The following is a 16058-nucleotide window of genomic DNA, read 5'->3' as shown; positions in this document are numbered from 1 at the left end:
AACAATATCCAAATATACTTTTCCCACACTGCCGCCTGTGTTTCGAGGTGTTCACACCGACCGACCATCACCATCCCCATCCCCATCTCCATTCCCTCGATGAGTCGGAGCTCCCCCGCGCGGATTTTTAGATCGGGTTCGGTACTCGTAAATTTCCATATGACATTATTAGGTGGTTCGCTGCTTCTCGCTGCTCCTCGTTGCCGGCTATTATGTCATAATTTTAGGAAAAAGTGAAGCGCTCAACCAAAATAAATTAAAAATTGCTTTCATGCTTGAATCGTTTTTTGAACAGGGGGGCGGGAGCTGAATGAGTACTTGGTTGCCTGCGAAACCGGCGAACTTCATTACCGGTCGCTTCACATCCAAATATAAAGCACGTTGTGACATTGCCACGGATCAATCCCTTGTACCCAATACCCTATACCCTACACCACTCGCACACTCGCTCCTCCAAGTGTTTATGGTCGATTGAAGGCTTGTAATGGATAATATGCTGCCGCTTGCTGTCCCCCCATTTTGGGATTCAAATTTAGAACGCCGGGGTGAATGAAGTGCGCAATATTCAATTAAAGTCATTATTATTAGTAATTTCCCATCGCCAGCAATTGCCATTGATTGTTCGTTAGATCCATCCATCGATCTCCAGATCGAACATCCATCGATCGGTGGATCGATCGAACGGTAATCCCACCCCCAACCGCACTAATTGATATTCGAGTGCGATAGACTCTCGGCCCCTTGGGGGCCAGCTGCATTTTGTTTGGGAACCGAGGACGGTGCGGACTCCATACCGGAAAAATTCATCAATTTCCAATTTGTATGTATTAAGGCGAGCGGCCCACACCCCCCATTTGGGAGGGGGAGGGGGTGGTGCAAGCATAATGAGGCATTATGCAAAAATGCCCGAGTATACTTTTTCGCTAATGAAGAGCTGTATTTTTTCTGCTCGCTTGCCTACATACGGACGTCTTTATTAAAAGTAATTAAGTCGTTGTAATTGTCATTTGACGAACTGTCAGTTAAGTGGAATAGGTGCTGGTTGGTCGGAGGGGTGGGGGGGATGCAAATGGGATTGTTTTGACATCTGCGCTAGGAAGCTACTTCCATTAAATATCAGAACTAATTTCGATTCAATCATTTTGGTACAGTACTAGCAATTCAATTCAACTCATATTTCTAAGTTTGTAAGGCATAGGTCTTGGATTTGCATTAAGATTACCAGTTCCAGCTCTACTAGAAGTTGAATCTACCCCATGGAGTGATTGCTCCCCCTCAAAAACCAAGTTCCCAATTTTTGCCCCATTCCACTGGCTGGCGTCATTGAAGTAAGTAATAATTGTGTCTAAATTTGTACGCAGACCATTTGAATCTCAATAAAATTTATAGTTATGACGAAAATATCTCCTCCTCGCCCGCTCCACAAGACGATTCCGCTCCGCAGGCGAGCTTTAAAAGCATTTTTGGGTTGGGTTGCCTTTGGTTTGGTTTGGTTTGGGTAGCCAACGCGACCGTACAGAAATTGAACTCAAGTGCAGACAATTGAAGCTCCTCAGAGAAATTTTTGGACTGCGGGTTTTTGCTTTGAGGTTGTGCGTTGAGGGGAAACGCCACCCCTTTTGATGATGCATATGTGTGTGTATTTGATTTTGATTTCAATTCTCTATTTATACGTCTGTCGTTCGCTTTTTTTTTTGCAAGCGGTTATTAACCAATGCAAAAGTCAGCCGACAGTCGAGTACTCGCGCCATTTGGTTAATTGATTCCAACGTTTGCCATCGCCCCTCCCAACCACCCACAGCCCTCAGAAGTCCCTCATGCCCTCATATGATTTGGTTTTTTGCTGGCGTTTGCTTTGACCAATTCGAATTTGTGTTATTTATTGTTGCCATAGAGCTATGGACACAACTAAATCTGTATTGCAAACTGGACAAGTGAACGGGGAGGGGGGTACACTGAAAGAAATCAGTCGCAGTTTAATTGTTGCTCTGTTAGCAGATCTATACTGAAGTTAATTACATAGAATAGCATAGAAATTTTAAAGATTTATTCCATGTAATAATATATTTCATATATTGTATTCAAGTGCTCTACGATTTCTTTCTGTGCACTTTGCAGGGGGGGGGCTGAGTAAGGTTCTAGGAACTATAGGTACCCATAGGGTGGGGGATAGTGACTTAGAGAACACTGAGAACGCCACAATTACGGCAAATTAAAAGTAATATTGCGTGGCTCTTTGATTCTATTAAGACTGTTAACCGGGGGGTACGACAAGGAGTTTGGGGCAATTGGATGGGGGCCTTTACTCGTTAGAGGGGTCGCATCGAGGGATGCCAACTCGTTCACATTTAACAACATTAAGAAGCTTTTCAATTGCGCGGCATTCAATTAGCGAATTGATTTGGCCAGTCCACTTAATGGAAATTTGAGTGGTACTCACATGTTGCTGCTGGTTAATGCTGCTTCCACTGCTTGCCAGAAGATTTCGATGATGTGGCTTAGCTTTCGATTATGGATGTTGTTGCTGCTGCGTATCCTCCAAGTGTTATTGTTGCTTCTTCAAATGGCGTTGTCTATTCTGTTCGAATTTTATACGGCTGCTGCAGTCGCTTCTTCCACCTTCAGCTGCAACTCAGTGTCTGCAACAAAAGAAACGGAAAAACAGTTGACCATTAGAAGATATTCTAGATTCACCCTCGACTCGCTGGGCCCTGCGATAAAAGTGTCAATTGCAATCAGAATTTATTGCCACCTTGCGATGCGTGGCTCAATTCGTTGCATTAGGATCAAAGCCAGCACAGAGATCGACCGACCCCGAAATCGAAAGTCAGACAGACCCCAGACTGAAACTCGATTTGGGTTACCTGTTTACCTGTTCGTTCGCTCAACGGTCTAATTGCACCCACTTAGCACTCACACACGTAGGATATAACAATTGCTGTTGATTCTGGCCCTTTTGATCCACGCATATAAATTTCCAGCTTGACAAGGCGGTCTTTCCTTTGTCCCTGGACCAGAATCTAAAAAGATCTCAGTAGATCCTTTCCTGACCAAAATTCCTAACACGCAAGGTGGCTGTAAGTTGGAACAGAGTTACCAAGGGATAGTAGCCAACATTACCCCAGTTTTAGCCCCCCCTGTGAAAACGAAAGAATAACAATAAGCAAACTAATTACTGATACGCGTGGAAATTTTCAGCAATAACAAGATCCCGAAAAAAAAGGGTTCAGTGGTGGAAAATTATGCGCTGCAATTTTTATTGCCTCATTGTTCGGGCCATGTTGTTGGTTGGCTGATGTTGCTGTGGGTGCTTTGCATTGTGTCGGCTTTGTTTCTTGGACATTTTTGGGTTAATGTTAATTACCCGAACTGCTTTCGCACTGAAGAAACCCAAAGCAATTAAAATTTTTATGACGCACTGAGTTATTACTTCAAATCCACAAACTTGAGTAATGGCCACGCCCCCCAGCTCGCTGACCTCACCCCCCAAAAGGACGTGAGAAACTCGCCCAGAAAAACGCAAAAGAAAAGGAAAACGAACGCCCACGAAATGGAGATGAAGAAAAAATGCGAAGCAACAAAAAAAAAAGAGACCAACCGAATTTGGGTTCGAGAACAAGAGGAGATATTAAAAAGATTTATTGTTTTATGATTTTCACAGGGGTCACGACCAGCGACGGCAAAACTGCAACTGTTTCGGTTTAGATTTTCTACCTGGGCGGCAGGAGGTCAAAGGTTAATCGCTCTGGGTTCGAGATCGATGCTACCAGAAAAAACCTATGCCACTTGCACTTTCACTGCCGCAAACAGCGAAGTGAAATGCTGTAATTAAACTCTAACTATCAAAATGCAATAAATTATACAAAAATCCCCCAGCATTCGTTCCTCATGGCATCTTAACTCATCTGCTACTTATACCTCTCGACATTTCATTCGTTGATAATTTACATAAAACGATTTTCGGCTAGATTTCAAGCCATTCAAGCGGCTGCAAGTGAAAAGATTTCCAAAATCAGATATGTGAAAGTTTATTAATTAGCCAGCAAATGCCAGATCGTCGAGGAACTGAAACGACGTCGTAGTTTCGAGTTGAGTTGAATGTATAAATTAAATCTGTGACTTAAGCTGGTTAAGGTCGGTATACAAGATCTTGGTCAGAAGTAAATATTTTGATTTGGTTTAGATTTGTAGACTTATAACAAAAAGATTTCGAGCAAACGAAAAATTTCCAAAATCTTTAAAATCTTCAGTCTTGGAAAAAAACACTTTATGCGTATTGAAAGCCAAGTTTAATTTAAGATTTAATTGCTTACTGATAATTACGGATATGATTCACCGCATAATTATGCAAATATGGCAGGCGATTTCAGCTTTTCCTGCGATCATTAATTGAGGGCTGACGTCATTGCGCCTTAATACAACCCGAGCAATGCTTGTAATTACTTCTTCCACTACAACTAACAAGCCAAAGTTGTTGTTGTTTTCCCTCCGAGTGGGCGGAAGTATCAGTGGGTGGTGGGGGGTAACAAAGGATTGCATGATTAGGACGCATATCAATTACTGGCTACAAGACTTCTCTCTCCCCATCCGCGTTACAAGCCAAATGCGATTAACATAAAAGGTCAGCAAGCTCTGTGTGGTGGGGCAGCCGAGTTACCAAAAACACCAAGCACCCAAAACCCAACAACAATGGAAAGTGGTTAAAAAAGTAGTAATAGGCGTAATAAGAATAATTGGCGATAGCTCGGATGGGGCTTGGAGTTAGGCGGAGTCCTAGTGCGTGTTCTGGGGTTAGTCCTGTAGTTGTTTTGGTTGTTGTTGTTGTTGGAACGCGTTGACTTGTGACTATTTCATAAATACCGTTATAAACAAATTACGACAATAATAACAACAACGTAGCTGGAAATATGAAATTTCTTTTTTATTGCTCACATTTACACATGTCGAAGCAACGCCCTTCGCCAGGGTCTGACCCTTGACCCGCTCGCCCTCCCATCGAATAATACCCAAAACAAAAAAAAAAAATATGAATTTCTAATGAAATTAACCTCCTGCTATGCAGCTCTTTTGGTTACGGGGTTAGAGTGTTTATTTGATGACGGGCCCACAACTATCCAACCATCCCGAAAACAGCCTGACCGAAGGACAGCTGGAAACCTGGGGAACCTCGGCTCCCACTCCAAAAACCTTTACACGGAAAAGTAGGGATGCTTATAACCATTCTATATGAATTTTAAAAAGTAAAGACATGCATATCAACCATTATCTTCTGATATCATAACTAATCATTAAACATTCCTGTCCTTAAATGTCAAGTAGCTGTTATAAATCGAATTTTGTATCTTCTTTAATAACTTTCGACTGCATTTTTCCGAGTGTACTTTCCAACTGCGACTTCCATTGACCCCTTCACTGTTAGCCCGCCTTTCTTTCCGTTCGCACATTGTAATTTTTGGTAATAAAAACGGTTTTTACTTCATAATTTTTTTGAAAAAGCGACTGCATTATACGGGGTATATTAACCTACCTAGGATAATTGCAGGACTCAGAAAATTACTGAAAATCCAAAAGAGGAATGAGGCAAAAGGAGTTGAGGCGAATAAGTCAGAACAAAGTTAAATTGGCATAAAATATCGAAATACTCGGAATCGTTTATTTATGCGCATTGTGAATCACCTTCGAGCGGGAGAACAAGAGACGGCAGCTGACCAAAAATTAAGAAGAATCTTCGCCAGAAAAAGAAGTCGGCGCAGCAGACTGTCCAGTTAAGCTTAAGTGGGTATTAATTTCTCCCCACTGACGGGATGTCCTTGCCCCCACACCCCCGTTCCCATTACCACCACCTTACAACCGAAACAGGCGATTGCATTACCGCAAAACTTTGAGCCCAAGAAGGGGAAGGAGGTAAGCAGTTAGTCACAAATACAATCGCGTAATTAATTAAGCGCGTCAGCTGGACACTGACCGCCGTTAGGGGGTGGAGCGCAAGGGGGATGGAGAGGAATCCAATACCGAAAGCATAGGTACAGTGGAACCAATGATGTGTTGTATTATAAAATATATACAATAACAAAAGCAGTGGGAATTATAGTGGAACTTAAATGGTTTGAAAACACTTGATATTTGAAAGTTCAAAAATATTATGTTTATATATCATTTCTAGTTAGCTGGATGGGGAACATGGCCCACTGTTCATGGCCAAGAACCCATGCTGGGCAGCAGTGCTTAAACCGAGACACACGCATTGTTGACCGGATGGATTGGATATGGAATCGCGATGGGACGTTCGGTGCGAAGGTGGTGGGCAAACACACCTCAAATCGCGTTTTGTCCTTTATCAGGTAATTCACTTTTTAACTTGCTCTTCGCCTTTTATACTGTAATTCCGCTGGGGGCCTCATTCTTCTTGCCCCGACTCCTTATTTTTTTTTTTTTTTGTAATTGTTTGCCATTAATTACAGCAACAAAAACAACGACAATAACGAGGAGCAAGAAAGTCGCAGTGGCGCAAATATTTCCGCCTTAACCTCTTCCCCGGCTGGTTGTTAATTTTATTTATAAGTCCGCATGACACACCTTCCTTTCAATTCGATTTACGATCCGTGCATTAACGGTTAATGGCAGGTTCAGGCTTTTGGCGCCTGTCTCTTTTCGCACAACGCTTTTTTGTCCTTCCCCCATTTAGCCAGCTTGAAACAATTGACATTTGGCCATTTAATTGCAATCGTTGATGGCATTAGAACTTGACCAAATATGATTTCCGTTTCCGGTTATTGCGAACGCCCGTTCTTACTCATAGATGCCATCGAGCAGGTTTGATGCAACACGAAGCTCCTGAGACTCATTTCAAACTCGAACCGAAGTTTCCGAATGCCACTAGAGCGAGATGGGGCGCGAAGAAAGAGAGCACACGCACCACACTCATATTCATATTCATTCATGTGGTTCGCTCGCCAGCCGGCAAAACGCCAAGAAAAACAATAACAAACCCCAGCTGAGAAAAATTGAGGGGGGTGGGGGGCTGTGAGAAAAACCTAAGAGAAACGCCAAAGAGTTGGAGTCCAAGCAAAAGAGCGGAATTCCCAGACTGCAGTCTCAAGTTGCACCAACATAATACCCATACTAGCACCCAACCCATCCGAGGAATACCCACGCAGAAGGCCAGTCCGAGTGGCGACTTCTTTGCGGATAGGGCCCAAAGGGCTGGAACGTCTTTTCTTTATTGCAGATTCGATTCTGCCACCGAAATTCGGTGCGGGTGCGGGGGTGCAGTGGTTATGCCATCATCTTATGCGACTTTCTGCAAGGCGGTACAGTGGTCGCTCGATAAGGTGGGGTGCCATTACCAACTGATGATATTTGGTTTTTTTTTAATAGTATCTTTTGAAGTTGAAGTTATTATTGAAAAAAGAAAAACCTTGGCTTATGTTTAAATTTAAAATTCATTCCAGGCAGATCACACTTCCCAGCGACCACTGTATCCGTTGGGTGTGTGCAATCTTAAGCAGTATATTTGTTGTTTGCTTTTAACCAAGTTGGCGCTTGGCTCGCGGCCAAATCGAGAAATCAAATCAATAATTTGGCTACGGAGAATCGGGCAAAGTCTGGCAAAAGAACTGCATTCGCGGCACGTTGCACAGGGCTATTACCCCACCGATTTCCACAGTTGCGCCACCGAAAACAGACGACATCGTCATCATCTCGTCGTCGTCATCATCGCCATGGGGTTTCCCCGATTTGTCCTGTCTGCGAAAACGCTTTCACACAAGAACAACAATCGCGAACAGCGAAATCAAAAGAAAATCCGCAAGCATAAAAATCAAATAAAGCTGGCGGCCAAAGCGACCATGAAAAGGGAAAAGTGGAACTGGCGTTGGGGAAAATGGAGAGAAAATGGGGGAAAATGCGCGGTGGGCAGACGGGGGTGTGGTGCGCCGGGGGAAAACGCACACGATGAAATGGGCGAGTCAGCGATGACACGTGCTTTTTTGCAGCTGTTTTTCGTGGAAAACTCGCAACTGTGCGAAAAAAAGGACAAAAACAAAAATCGCAAAATCAACGCACACACACACACTCACATTGAACTCATAAAAAGCGAAGCTCGAGGAAGATGTTGGGGAATCGCGAGTTTTCGCAGCCGACGAAAGCCGAAGGCGATTCGAGTCCTTCAACTGCAGCGGCGGAAAAGGATTAGACGTGCGGGGTGATTCGAAGGGGGTCAGAGGTCAGGGAGCAGTGCAAAAATGGGAGCAAAGAGAGCAGCGGAGAGTGAGTGCCAAATACCAAACGCCAGGAGTCGCATCCTTTGCCAGTATGCATTAGTATTTGCCCGCGAATGTGAGAGTGCCGAAGGCAGGCAGCATGCAGGTGGCCACCAAATTGTTGCCTTTGGAGCCACAGTGGACACTCGGGGAACGGAAATCAAAAATAATGAAAAGATATTGAGTAAATACCCTGTATAAATTGAAATCGTATTGTTACTTCCTTTTTTAAGTTCAAAAAGGTCAAATATTGTGCATCCGCTACAACAAAGTAAATTGAGGTTCATGATTTTCTATTTCAGTTCAAAGAACCTTTTTTTTGGAGCTTTTTAGCCTGCAATATTTTACTGCAATTTGCCAGTGACCACTGTGAATTTATATCTTATAGTATCTGTGTGTTGGTCGTGTGTGCGAGGGAGCAGGGCTCCAAAGGGGGAGTGAGACAGACAGATAAACAGACAACCGGAGGCCAGACGACGACAGCAACAACAGCAAAAGCAACAACGTCGCAGTCTTTTTGGCGCGTGACGTCGAATATTCGAATCGGACGGAACGTCGTTCCATGGCAGATGGCAAATTGCATTATTATGCGAGTGTCTGCAATCTGCACAGCCACAACAACAACAACAACAACAAGAACAACAACAGCGACAGCGACAAGAGCGAAAAGGAGTAGAAAAACAAAGTGCAACAAAATAGGGAAAAACAACAAACAATTTTTGAGCGCTCCATCATCGGGATTCAGAATCGGAATCTGAATCGGAATAGGAATCGGAAACTTTCGGCTTGCATCGGTATCGGTTAGTCGAGCGGATGGGCGATTAGAAATGTGGGAGTGGCTGGACAGGGTGGCGATGGGTCATTCGCAGGGATTACATTCCGTTTTGTTCAAAAATTAATAGAATTTCATAAGCTTTTTCAGTTGCGTCGCTGTCTCTGTCTGTCTATCTCGCTCTCATTCCCATCGTCCTGTCTCTGTCGCTCGATGCACTGCTCTCCTTCATCTATCTATTGCCCACTCGCTCTATTTGCCGCCTCGCTCTTTCAAATGTTAATTTGAATTTTTATTAGGTTTTAGGCATGCATTGTTGTTGCTTTTGCTGCTGCTTTTCCACTGCTGTTGTCATGCATTTTATTTTCACTTAAAACTGCAATTGTTGGGGGGCCTTTGTTGCTGCTTTTGGGGGCCTCAGTCGCAGTCGCAGTCGCTGCTGCCGTAGACGTCGCTGCCGTCATCGTTGAAAGTGCGACTGCGTTAGAAAATTGCATTTGATAATACTAAACACACGGACAGCACACAGTTAAAGTCGCCAACATATAGAAATCGTTTTTCTTTTTTAGGTCGTGGGTTGGGCCGAAACAAGAAGGTAAAATAACCCAAATTGCAACTGTCCAGTTAGTTACGTTCTGTTACGTCTAACAGTGCAGGGTTGCATTACGCTACGAGTCCTTAAGGATTATGAATCAGTTGAACATTTAAAATAAATCGAATCCTAAAGTATCGAACCTTATATATGATATACTAAGTATAAGTATATGATATAATACTGTATCTTTTGGCTTTTTTCATAGTTAATTAAAAGGAAAGCCAGTTTGTACCCTTTATCGACTGTCCACTGTGACGGCAGCTTCAAACTTCCAATGTTTACGTTGGCTTACGTTCTCAATTGGTGTCGTTAGGAGTTCTCGCAGAAGAAGTGCAAATATTTTGACGAGAATATTTCTTCAAATCGATGCGATGCAGCTATGCACATATATGTATTCCGCTTAAGTCCCTTGCTCCTGCAATAATATTTTCGAAGGATCTTTTTTGTTTGATGATTTACATGGCAGGTAGCATTGAGAAAGTGCCACATCATTTTCATTTTCGCTGCACTTTTCGTGCACTTTGTGAGCGATTTACTGATTTTTGTGATTTTGTGCCAACTCATGCGGCAATCGCGATACTTTGGGCCCAAGGCGCCGCCGTCGGCGAGTGAGAAAGGCGAACGTTGGAATCGAATGGCTTGGCCAGGTCCTTAGAGTCCTTTCTCCACATTCCTTTGTTTCTTGGCCCGCTTCACTTCTTTATTCTCGAGCGGAACTTCAATTACACATTTGCTCACATGCGAAAAAGTGAAAAGTCACTGGCCTGTCATGGGCCAGAAATCCAAATCTCATCTACCGACGGCATTTCTTTTTTGGCCCTCTCACCCCCAATTCTGCACCCATCATTGAGTATCTCGGCCTTTGGGCCACTTGGAAATCTCCTTTTTTATGCCCTGCTCCTTCACATTTGATTGGAATTGTTGTCGTTTTGGTTGCGGGTCCTTGGCTAATGGCGACTGAGCATTTTATACCCTTTTTCGCAGGCAATAAAAACATTTTCTTCTTTTTGGCCACAAAATAATGAATAATATGAAGAAAAATACTTGCCGCAGCCGCGTTCGTTTTTTTCTTCTTCTGGAAAACAGAAAACGCATTAAGTGCGCGGTTTCCATTGTTTATAACATTTTTGCCACCCCGGAGAAGGAGGCAAAGGGATAATTAAGAATGCTTATTTATCTAGAACGCAGTCACGGCGCCGATTGTCCAGCATCCTTCCACTTTTTTTTCATCTGACCGCAGGGGGGCAGAAACCCCATGAAAGGGTCCGTAAAAAGCCAAAAAACTTTTATTTTTTATGATAAATTATATGGAGTGTGGGGCGAAAGGATGCGGAGAAGACGGCGCCAACCAAAGGTCATTCGGAAGCTGGGCAGGAAAAAAGTGAGAACCGAGGCTAAAGAATGATTTGAGACATAATGAAATAAAGCAGAATTTTAGAGAGAAGATGACGGCCAAAACGTACTTTTATTCTGCACTTTTTTATACAATCTAAGCTAAGAGCAAAAGGTTATTACACAGAATACAATTACAGAACTGAAGTAATGAAATAAGCTCTAAAACTCTGTAAGCAAAATAAGCTTTGAAATAGTAATTATGGAATAAGAAAAAGGAAACTAATGGGAGATTCTTTAAGCGAACATTTGAATATGTAATGACTTTTTTGAATTCTAAATTGACTCTTGCTTACTTAATCATGCTTTAGGGCCCCAAACTAAAGTCAAAGGTCACCTGTTCTTGGACATTTACTAGCAAGTGTTCAACCTAAAAATGGGTTTTCGGCCTGTGCCGCAGATTTTCTCCGCTAATTAGCCGGGCCGAAAGTTGGCGAGTTGAAAATTACCCAACACAAGAAATCTAAGAAACGGAGCTGGAGAATCGATGCCGGTGGGCAGCAGCAAAAGCAGCAGCGCACACGCAAATCACTTGTTTTTATGTAATTAACTGCTCAGCCCCCCGAAAAGCCCATCGAAGTTTCTTCGCCGGAGGTTAACGGAGATTTGGCCGGGTAATTAACCAAAAACCGATCGCTTCTTGCTGCGTCTAGAGTCCGAGTTTTTGGCATAATTTCCAAGCCCGACGATTTGCGTTTTCGGCTTGTAAATCTCTTTGTGGTATTGGCTTCTTTTGGCCGTTCAATGACCGATAAAATTGCCTCAACCATCGCGACCAACTCGACCGACTCCATCGATGCCTTTTAGCGGGCTATTGATTATTAATATTTTCTATTTTTCCCTCTCTTTGTGTCTTTTTCTGGTTAGTTGTTCCCAAACCCCTTTTTTTTAACCATTTGCTGTAATTACTGCGACGCGTTAATTGTTCGCCCCCCTGACCCTTTTGTTACCCAGCATCCCCGGGTTTCCACATCTACGTATTTGTGTTTGTTTTCAACGGGCCGGTGAAAAATAAAAACAACACTCGCCCAGGCGAGGAATCTACACTTACGCGATGGTGTTGGGTGTTGGGTATCGCAGACCCCCGACTCCGAGACCAAATCCAAAAATCCAGCCGAGAGTCAGGTTCATTAGCTGCTATTACCATTATTGGCCATACCACACAATACCCATAGCACTACTGCCTCCAAAAAGTTGGCAATTACTGCACACGAAAATTCCACCGAAAACGTTTTCCCTAAGTTGCAAGATTCATTTATCAAATCGCAAGGGGACACCAACTATTCGGGTCTGTCTTCAAGGGCCGCAGACCAATCAAGAAAGCGTGTAACACCAAAAGATACATCATTTTCGTAGATTCACACATTTTGGCCAGCTAGTTTAAAGACAATTCCCAATGCTGACGCCTTTTGTGAGCCCGATTTTGTAAGCCATTAACTGCGGTTTACGATCACTGAGAGAGATCGCAAACAAAGATCGCGGTCATAAAATATTTGTTAACCTAATTCAATTTATGTAAAACAAAATCAGAGACTGAAACGCATGGACATATAAAGTTAAACAAGTCTAGGGAAGCGAGAAAGTTCTATTTTACTGCGATTTTAGTGTGATCTGATTAAACAGTTTAAACAATTTGATTCTCGTTTGGTTTCGATGCCAGTAGATTAAGTACATTTAATGTAAGTAAATCAATAACTTGCTTGCCTTGTTAAAATATTTATAAATCAAAAACTCTCAAAAAAACAAGCGCTGGAACTAACCCTATAGTCTTAAATGATCGAATTCTCTATTAAAAAGTTGCTATCCAAGCAGATCCAAACATATTTCCAAGAATCAGTTTAAAACTTACCGTTTGCACTGTTGATTTTTGTATTTTCTTTTTGAAAATTCACGATGATTGCTGAATTTGTTGGTGTGATGCCACAATTGTAAAATTTGAACACTTTTGAAACACTGAGGGTTATTTTCTTTGGGTATTGCCCTTTATGAATTTGTTTTCTTTAAAGCCGATTTTGAATTTAGTTTGATTTTTCAACACTGCACAACTGCAATCACAATAAGAACAAAATGAATGAGAATCGCTGGCAAAACAGAGAGCATTTTCCTGGTTTTTCCGAGAAGCGGAAAACAAACGAAACGAAGTAGAAGAAAAACGCCACAAGAAGAAGAAGAAGACGAAGAAGCCGTCGCGCTGCACTTGCGATTTTTGTTGTTTTTGTTTTTTGTTTCGTGCGCTCTTTTTCGCAGCGAGTTTCGTGTTCTGGTTTTATTTTCTCTGATTCTGATTGCGATTGTGAATCTGGTTCTGTGTGAATTTCGTTTTTATTAATAAAATGCACAACTTCCGTTATTAATTTTGCAACGACAACAATTGCTGCGTGTGTGTGCGAGTGTTTGTGTGCCTGTGTGTTTGTTTGTGGATTTGTGACAGCCGCTGACAGGCGAAAAGCAAAAGCAACAAAGTGACAAGCATGAGCGTGTGTCGCCTAGGAGGAAAAGCGGAAAAGCAGACCGAAAAATAATAACAACAAAAAGTGGGCGGCAATCGAACGGTACAACCTGTCCGCTTTTTTTACCAACGCCCCCCTTTTCTTCAGCGATTTCGCTCCTGTGCACGCGACTCGCGCTATCTCGCTCTTTTGTTGCGGTTTTTTTTCTGCCTGTTAGCTGCATTCATTCATAAAAATCAGGTTGTAAAAAAAGAACAGCGGCAGCAGAAAAAAACGGCGCTGATTTTATTTATTTATGCCAATTTGCCGACGCGTCGCCGCTGCAGTTCTTGTTGTTTATAGTTTCGCACTAGGCACGGAAGTTTCTTGGATTTATTTTGAAAACAGTTAACGGCACCAAGTTTATTCGATCCAATTCGGGTTTATATGTATTTTAATAGTTTTTCTGTTTTAATTTATTTTTATATTATTTTATAGTTCTTTGTTTTCTTTAGTTATGTTATGGTTTGTGTTTATTTAGTTGAGAAGTTCAAATTCAGTTGTCTCTGTCGTTCTGATAGTTTACTAAGCCATCAAAACACTGAAAATCACAAATAAGCCAAATTAGCCGCACTTGAACCACGACACTTGCTGCCCGTCTGATTTCTGAAATTGTACTGCGCGTAATAAGAATTCCTGTTTTCGTAAGCGGTAAGTAAAATCCGACGCACTCTTCGTCGGCTTCGCGTTCGATGTTCGAAGTTCGACGTTCGATGCTCGACGCTTGACGTTCGACGGCGAACATGTTGCATGCAGCGCGTCGGTGGTTTCTCACTCGTTTTTTTTAGCCCCATCCTCCTCCAACACACTCAATCACACACACACACACACTGACGCACAAGGGGGCTATTATCTAAGCCATACAATCAGATTGTGTTTACTTTTCCAACCGGGCAAAGTGGCAAGGTGAAGACTGCAGAGAGCCAGAGAAGAAAGAAAGACGGACGGCCGACCAATTGAATTGCAGAATTGCCAGCGCTTTCTTGGCCAAAAGTTTTTGGGTAGAAGAGAGCAGCCCGAGTTTTTGATTCATTGGGTGTTAAGTGCGATAAAATGTGCGCCCTCTGATAAATTATAGTTTCCATAAATAAAGTCGCATTTAATCGAATTAAGTTATTTCGCAGTTTGAAAAGGAAACGTAAAATGTAAGTTTAAGTACGAAAATAAATATAAAAATGAACTAAACTTTACTTTCGAATTTAAATATACTTTAATTTACTTTAACTTTACTTACAATAATTTGCACCAAATAGGAAAACAAACTAAAACACTTAAGGCAATCATTACTTTAGTCATTGGAATGCACTGTAGTTGTGAGACGGATTTCAATAAATCATTTGACCTCATTTGAAATTGTAATTAAAATGACGCAGCCAAGGAAAAACGTTCAAATGTGCAAATTACTAAATTTTCTAAACGGATGTCTAAACGAATGAATGTAGATATTTGTCAAATAATAGTGCAATTTAACAATAAGACTAAAGATACATAAATAAACTTATCATATTATGATGTATTTTACCTAACCATACTTTCCTTGGATATTCGGAGCTTTATAGTGGAATAATAATTCAAAAAAAGGAAGACAGTTCCGTGGAGAACTGGAACCGCACCTTAATCTTGCCCTCCTCCAATTTCCCGCCCCTGCAGGAAGTCATTAAGCTGCCTGAGGCTGGAATAAATAAAGTTTTCCTCCCACTTCGGCAGACGCTAAAGCTATGAGGTGCCACCCCACGGCAGATGCAACTTTATTAAAGTCGACAAAAACAAAATAAATTTACGTGTAAAAACACTCCAAATGGCAGAACACCGAAATTGTCGCCGCAGCACCAAACATCACCAAACGATCCCAACAGATGCACAGAGTTTCGGATGCAACGATCTGTAGATGCAGCTACAGCTTCCCGAAAAGGGAGCGCAAGTTGGCGGCATGCGGCAGCTAATGTATCTAATAGATACACGACAGCACGTCAAGCGCTTCCATTGGAGCGAGGTATGAAATTGGTTGGGCGGAGGAAAGTTCCATACCCAAACGCAATGGGTATATAATCTTGCACTATAAGAAAGAATATAGAAAATTGTTCACTTTTAAAGAATTCTTCTGGTATAATTGTTAACTACTCATAATATATCTTGTTAATAAGTTATATATAGCTAACCATCCTTACCTTTTAGGATCTCAAAATGTACTTCTTGATTCCACTACTTTATCTCATGTATATTATTTTGTAATATTCTCAGTGTAGCGTGGAGAATTTCTCATTCTTCGCTCCACTTCGCTCCACCTTAGTTTTATGTTTGGCCCCACCTCCGCCGCATTCTCTTCGCTTCTCGTGCTTCTCTAATTAACATTGGGATTGTAGTACGCTTTTAATTTATATCTTATTGATGCCGGCGACATTTGTATTTATTTTTACCCACAAGCACCGCTGCCACACCCCCCTTCCCCTCTTCCAGGGGGTAGGATGGGTGGTGGTGTGTAGGTACTGTCCAAAATTCACTTCCCAAATCTGTTTCTCCACCGCCCCACCGCATCCCCTCTAGTTGTG

General features: G+C 42.2%; 1 protein-coding gene across 3 annotated transcripts in view; it reads right to left on the bottom strand.

The window, feature by feature from the left end:
• LOC117140938 (protein abrupt) overlaps nucleotides 1-14133 on the bottom strand; it is a 46100-nt gene extending 31967 nt beyond the window's left edge. The window contains exons 1-3 of one of the 3 annotated variants that reach the window (XM_033304138.1): nucleotides 14084-14133; nucleotides 12870-13065; nucleotides 2441-2639 (exon numbers count right to left, since the gene is read on the bottom strand). The gene's annotated coding sequence lies outside the window, so the exon portion shown is untranslated. Of the gene's footprint in view, nucleotides 1-2440; nucleotides 2640-12869; nucleotides 13563-14083 lie in introns of those variants that run through there. The other 2 variants (XM_033304146.1, XM_033304156.1) reach the window with 2 other exon arrangements.
• Nucleotides 14134-16058: the final 1925 nt, after the last annotated feature.

This window comes from Drosophila mauritiana, chromosome 2L, assembly GCF_004382145.1.
Source record: "Drosophila mauritiana strain mau12 chromosome 2L, ASM438214v1, whole genome shotgun sequence".
In the NCBI taxonomy this organism is placed as follows: Eukaryota; Metazoa; Arthropoda; class Insecta; order Diptera; family Drosophilidae; genus Drosophila; species Drosophila mauritiana.
This window is presented reverse-complemented; position numbering and strand designations above follow the sequence as displayed.